The 7,358-nt window shown below is 46.5% G+C and overlaps 1 pseudogene; it reads right to left on the reverse strand.

Annotated features, from left to right (window-relative positions):
- Positions 1–6,784: 6,784 nt before the first annotated feature.
- Positions 6,785–6,900, reverse strand: LOC112475330 (annotated as a pseudogene).
- Between the last annotated feature and the right edge of the window lie 458 nt (positions 6,901–7,358).

Genomic DNA, 7,358 nt, shown 5'->3' on the forward strand with positions numbered 1-7,358 from the left:
TTCCAAGCTTTGGAATTTGGGCAAGTTATTTAACTTCTAGAAGCCTCATTCTCCCTCAGTAATAATACCTATGGATAATAATAATGGATAATAATACCTTCCTCTTGGAGATAGGAGGCATGAAGGCCATGGTGAAGTTGAAACTGCCTGACAGCTGTCCTGGCAGAGGCTCACAGCACTCTCTACACCAGCCACATCTCTTCATGTTCCATCATTTGCCTGATGTTATTGTCTCTTGACATCTGTCCTTGCCTGAAATTGTTTATGTGTGTACTTGTTGGTTTCATCCTTCCCTCTTCCTCCACTAGAGAGTAACTCCGACCTACTCTGGCTCAGCAGCTAAGGCTGTGTCTAGCACATTATTGGCATTTAATAAATGTTTGTGAAATAAATGGCACTCTGGAGTCACTCTGGGATTAGATCGAGCCTTGTTTATTCAAATGCCACACAACGAATGGCCACTCTAGGTAAATTATTTCAGTAACTGTTGAGAAGCCACCAGCCTGAGAGAGATATATTTAGCTGTGCGAACCAGAAGTAGTTCATCTCTCCAGGGCCTGGAAAAGAAGAGTAAATGAACTGAAGGCTTTTTGCACCAGTACCTCCGTTGCTGGAACCCAGTGTTTAGGTAACCTAGGAGAACTCCTGGGGTTCTGAGGGTAGAAGTAGGAAGACGATGGATGTGAGATGGGAAAGACAGAGAGACAGAGTGGCGAGAATGAAACTATACAGACCTGGATTGGCTTTTCTAGGATTTTGACTCTTGACCATGTAGGATGTTGTATTGAGTTCTTAGAAATCATTATGTTGAACCAGGGCAAGTTAGTGATGAAATTCATAGGGTCTGGGTCCAAAACTAGCTTCATTTCCACTGCCTGTGTGTGTGATCTGGAGTCAGGTTTGTTTCCTCTCTGAGCTGCAGTTCCTTCATCTGTAAAATGGGATGATAATAATATAAGGTACTTTACAATGTTATCCTTTGCTTAAATGAGAACAGTCACATAAAGTCAGCATAATGAGCTGTTGAAATACATTTCTAGGCCCTAGATGGAGTCACTCCTGAGCGGGGATGCCAGGTCAGCAAACCAAAACTTGGATGACTTTCATAGCTCTGTAAATGCTCTTGCCTGACCAGAAATGTCATATATCTACTCAGACAATCCCCACATGCCAAGCTTCTAAGTCCTGAGCAGCCTGGGCTCTGTATTTATTTCCTTGTTCCTTATTCATTTTCTATTATGCTTTTCCTTGTCCTTTATTTATTTTCTATTTTTCTTTTCCGTGGTCCTTATTTATTCTATAAAAGCTTCCTGTCTTCTGCCCCATTTTACAGTTCTCTGAATCCTTGGGAATGGAGACCGCCTGCTTCATGAAGTATTAAATGAAGTTTGTACCACCAAAATTGTCTTCTTTAGTCATTTCTCACAGTGCTCAGCACAAGGGAGTGGCTGAATAATTCTTAGCTACATTTTCATCTAGATGAAATGTTGAGATCCTGAGTAGAGACATGACTGCCAGTTGGTATCCGAGGCTCGGCTAGAACTCATTGTTCTTGGTCACAGGTAGTGGAAAAAGCATGTCCCTAAGGGCCTCAGAGTCTAAGAGGGGAGCCTGAATGTGTAAAAAATAAATCTCAGGAACATACAAAGGTAACCACGGAGGCTTAGTTTGTACAGTACAGTAGACCCATATCTTGTGGTTTTAGTATCTTCAGAAAGAACCCCCAACCCAGAATGAAGGTGACAGATATAATTATTTAGTGTTTTCTCATATGTGCAAGACATTGATCAAATGCTTTAAATGAATTATGTTATTTAACCTTCAAAGCAACCCTAGGAAGTAGAAACTGTCATTTTATAGATGTGGAAACGAAGGCCATGAGAAGTTAAACTAGTTCAAGGCCGTGTTAAGAAAGTTCTAAGCAGAACTGTGCAGCTTCCCCTCCTTGCCCTGCCACAAATTGAAGTTCCACTATTAAAGAGTCCTGCCTATGGATCACAGCATTGCTCCCTGCAAAAATGCAAGAGTATATACTAAGCCTTGCAGCTTATGCATACATTCAAAATATGTGAATCTGTTCACAGTAGACTCTCAGAGATGAAAGGAATATTAGCCATAATAATAGCTAATACTATTGCTGTAAGTTCACTTGACTTTTAAAAACAAGACTACAAAGTAAGTACCATTATTACTCTTGTAGAAAGAGAAGCAGCGAGAGGTTAAGTAAGTGGTCACTGAACTGGCGTGGCTGATGGCTGGTAAATGGAACAGGGCCTGGAACCCGGGCCACAGCCAACCTTGTGCTCTTCACTTTGCACTGTCCTGCTTCACGGCTGATTACCCACCCATTTGCTTAATACCTATTTATAGGCTCAGGTGACCCTTTGTGAATCTGAAAATAGCCATAAATAATCTCTCAGATGCATGCTTTTTTGTGATTTTAAAAGATTCCAAAAGCCTCTAATATTTACCAGAGAACCTCCAAAAGATCATCTCAATGCAACCTAGACTCACACTACCTCTTGTCTTCCTACAACATCCCATCAGTGTCCTTCAGCCTTGCTTGAACATCCCTAAGAGTGGGAGCTTCCTCCCTCCCGGGCAGCTCACTCTTCAAATAGCAAGATTCAATAGAAACGTCTTCCCTCTGGTGAGATGATGTCTGCCTCCCAGAGGTCACTGCACAGAGCCTGTAGCCTCAGAGAACACGTCAGTTCCTAGCTCCAAGATAGCTCTTCGATGACCGCCCTGGGTCCATCCCACTCCACCCGTCCTTCCTGGCAATCTTCTGGTAGGCAAGGGACCAGACCTGTGGTCCTGCTGCTGTCTCTTCTGCAAAGCCTCCTTCTTAAAGCGAGAAATGCCAAGAGGAGGGCAATGATGCTTCAGAAAGGATGTCCTCGTCTCTGCTGAGACCTAAAGCCCCTTCCCCATCCAAGAAGTACAGGTGCGGATTCCTTCCTACTGGCTCCCTATGCATCTTTGGTCAGGATACTGGACTGTACCTTTCTGAGGCCAGATTAATCTTTCTGCAGAAATAGGGGGTTGATAAGATTGGGGTCGCAAACACAAATGCTCAAGCTAATATCAGAAACATCTAGGACTATTCACTTCCTCTACAAAGAGGTAGGTTCTCTTCTGATTTCCTTAAAACGTGTCACCCTCTCAGACTCTCATTTCCTATTTCTAATGGCACCATAGAGGCAAACTACCCAAAGTAATAAAAACTAATAAAAATGCCAAGGGTGAAGGGAAATGGCAACTGACACTTGGTCCCAGTGAAGAGGAGAGGAGACGATGACCCAGCCCCTCTCCACAGGGGTGGCTGTGGGATGCCTTCTCTTGTCTACCTGGGCAGCTAACACTCAGCAACGCCAATTACTGGACATGCAGGCCCAGCATTAACAGATCTTATGAGCTTTCTAAAGGAGTTAGACACACAAATTTTTTGTGAAATCTTCCAATTTTTAAAAGTTTGGCTCAAAAATTTCTTAACCAGTGGGAGGGCCAAATACAACATGTTCTGAACTGTGAGCCACCAGTCTGCAATCTCTGGAGTAGGTGTCTTTAAAGCTCTCTTTCTGTCGGAACATTCTGTGGGGAGATAAGTGAAGAGGGAAGGAGGGCAGGCAGGCAGGAAGGATGGCAGGAGCCACAGGGGACTCTCTCTGAGGCCTGCTTTGGCCTCTGCTGAGCCTCCCACCCTCTGCTGGTTCAGCACGGGTGCAGCGGGGGGTGGAGGGAGGGGGGGAGGAAGGCTTGGCCTTTCCCTGCCATAGGGTCTTTGTTTGTTAGCTGTCCTTTCTTCTTGCTCTCAGCTCTCACTTGGGAGAAACATAATGGCCCCAGGCCTCAGGAGTGTCTGAGCAGGTCTGAACAGCATGCTCTGGTTTGTGGTTAGAGAGGAGGGGGTCTGGTGGGGGGCGGGGAGGGGAGGAGGAGGGGACGCTCAGCATCCTAGGCCAGAGGAAGGCTCTGGGCCCTGGCCTCAAGCTGGACTGCTCCCTGCTCCCTGCTTCCTGGCTTGCTTCTAGCTTCCGAAGAGCCCTGGATGTGTTTCCAACTGGGTCTCTACATCAAGGAGGGAGTATATAGTCTATGGTTGACGTGGCTGACTGCCAGCCTGGCACATGGCCCGAGACCAGAGCTCACTGGGAAGGAGCATAATAAACAAGGCCCCTGGTGGGCAGCTGTGACCCAGAATCTTCCAGCAGAAGAGTGAGACCAGAGCTCACTGGAAAGGAGCATAAACAAGGCCCCTGATGGGCAGCTGTGACCCAGAATCTTCCAGCAGAAGAGCAGTGAGGAGGAAGGGAGAAACCAGGGGGACCATTCCCCCATCCTCCAGGCTGCTCAGGACTCAGGCGTCAGTCAGGGACAGGATGGGGCTCCCTAGGGCACCAGGCAAATGGCTGTCACATAAAGGGCTTCGTAAGCCCCCTTCAAGGAGTCTTTCAGCTCCAATCTTCTGCGACTGTGATGTCACAGCTCTGTAATTCAGCTTTTCTCACACCGTAGATGTTTCTCGGTAATAGAGGACATCTGTGGTTTCCCCTTGCCTGCAGTCCATTCTGCTCCTTCTGTTAGCAGCACCCTAGTCATCCTTCTGAAAACCGCCCCATCTCCACCCTCATTCCATGAGGTCTGGGTGAGGCCGACCTGGCCTTTCTTCCCTCCTGGCTGCAAGGTGGGCACATGTTTCAGGCCTGGCCTGGCTGATCAGCCGATTTCTTTCCCTGCTAGGTCCAATGAGACTCGACCCAAGGAATTTTGCTGGAACTCTCAGGAAAAGAGAAATTGCCAACTACTGGCTTGGTGCACATCTCGAGGGGCTAGAGACCATCTGGCCATGACAAGGGAGGAACTTGTTTGAGAATGAAGCCATCACAGAAGAAGACAGCATGGAAAGGGAGGGAGAGAAATAGAGAGAGAGGTAGGGAGAGGGGAACTTGACGTGTATTAGAGATAGAGTGCTGAGACTTGACAAGATGGTTTGAGTCCCTGGATCCAGCTTATCTGATGAAATTTTAAATTTCTGGACTTTTCAGTGAAGGGATCCATAATATGCTGCTACGGCGTAAACATTATTTTGAGCAGAAGACATTTGAGTTCCTGATATCTCTTATCTGTCTAAAAGCATAGTCTCCCCAAAGAACTCGACTGTCATAAATACCCTCCCTGGGGAGCAACCAGGAAAGATTGACTAGAGACTAGAATTCCCACGCCTAAACAGACATTGTCATAACACTATCACATCTCCCGTCTATTCTCCTATGGGCCCAATTATCTTTCATAAAAGTCATTTGTTTTCCTGTAAGTGTTCTTCTCCCTCCTCCCATTTCCCTATTAAAATGGTATATAAACCCCCAATTCGAACCACCTCATGGAGTTACACTTTTCTGTAAATTCCTGTATGTATGTGAAAAAATCTCTTTTTCCTTGCTAATCTGTTTGTTATTAGTTTAATCTGCAGGCCCCCAATTACAGAACCTGAGAGGAAAGGAAAAGTTTTTCCTCCCCGACATCAGTTATATAAGCAAAAGAAAAAAAAGAAAAAAAAAATCCCCCTCTGACATCAGCTTCCGTGACTCCAATATTCCACACAAGTCTATGATTTACTGTATAATTTTCCTAAGGACTAAATTCTACTTTACTTTTCTCAGGGCCTAGAGAAGCCAGCAATGACCTGGGCACCCGAAGTCAGAGGGATTTGCCCATGCGGCCTCAAGGATCTGGCTGTATTCTTTCCCTGCCCACACTCCCAACACACACCCTAGTGCCTTGACCTGGAAAATGGAACGTCACAAGTTCCTATGGTGCCCTTTCTTCATTCGTTTGTTAAGTCCACACATATTTATGGAGCGCCAACTGTGTTCAGAAACGAAGTTCTTATCCTCAGAGATCTTCGGATTTGGTAGGAAAATAGACCAGTAAAAAAGGTCTCACCAGAATGTGATTAGTGCTAGGCTAGAAATGAGCACAGAGAAGAGGAGAGGGGCAGGCATGTCATAGAAGCTTCCTGAAGGAAGTGACCCCTGAGCTGGATTCCACGGGATGACGAGTCAGCTGGATAGAGGGTAGAAAAAATGCTTTCCAGACAGGCAAAAGGAGCAGCATGAGATATAAACTCCAGGGGATGGGAGAGGCTGTGGCCTGTCAGAGGAACTGGCTGGGGTAGAGATGGAGTGGGGAGAAGTAAAGGGATTCTCATCAAGAAACAGGATGGCTGGGCCACGGTTTGATAAGCTGGCTTTGATGAGGGCAGCTTCCTGGGTGGACAAAAGCACGGATAGCAAGCGACAGAGCCCAGCCAAATCTGAGGGCTGGGCAAAGCCTAACTAATGCCCACAGAGGATAAAACAAGCTGGAAGATCCCCAGCCTGGGTTCCAGGTCAAGAGAGTATGACAGAGCCCTTGAGAACAAGTACTGGTGAGCAACTTGCCCACAGAGAAAACTTGGACGTTCCTATTGGAAATGACTCTAGGCCACTGAAGGCAGGGCCCAGGGCAAAGTCCTCCATCTCCTCTCCCATTCCTGATTCCTCCTCGATTCCCCTCTTCCCCAGGCTTGAGCTCTGCAGGGCCCATGAGGACAGGAACTACCATGAGCAAAAGTAAGTCAGGCAATCCTGGGTCCCAGTCCTGGCTGGGCCATTAAGTGTGACTTCTTACTTAACCTTTCTACTCCTTTGCAAAATGAAGCCGATAATAGTACAGATTAAATAAAGTAATGCATATATGATGACACAGTCATGAATTCATTCATATGCTTTTTTTCTTTTTATGCCTACAGCGCCTGGTCATCCTAGATGGTCTCCCACCCAAGTACTAACCAGGCCCGACCCTGCTTAGCTTCCAAGATCAGACATCAGGCTTGTTCAGGGTGGCATGGCCATAGACCATGGACTGTGGCTCCACTTGGGCATGAACCCCGGACCTTCTGTGTGTAAAGCAGACATACTAACCGCTACACTATGGAACCACATCCGCATATACTCTTCCTTTTTATCTTGTCTGGGTTGTATCCTTTTCTTTGGGATCCATGCCATTCTATGTGCTCTGTGAAGACTTTTAGTCACAGAGCCTGCACCTCTTTCTGGCCACAAGGATGGGGGGATGGGGTACTGACTCTGCACAGCCAATTATGAAATCCCCCTTCTTGGCAACAGCAATTGACCCCTAGGTGGGCTCGTGACTCCTACAGGCCAATCAGAGTCTGCCTTGGGGAAGGATCTCTCCTCCTTGGAGTTACAGAACTGGGAGAATACAAGTTTGAAGAGAGCCTGTCTATCTGTGGATGAAATTACTTCTTAGAAGGTAATAGAACCAAGATGCTGCTGCCGTTGCTGCTGCTGACG

This window comes from Pteropus alecto, unplaced genomic scaffold, assembly GCF_000325575.1.
Source record: "Pteropus alecto unplaced genomic scaffold, ASM32557v1 scaffold40, whole genome shotgun sequence".
NCBI lineage: Eukaryota > Metazoa > Chordata > Mammalia > Chiroptera > Pteropodidae > Pteropus > Pteropus alecto.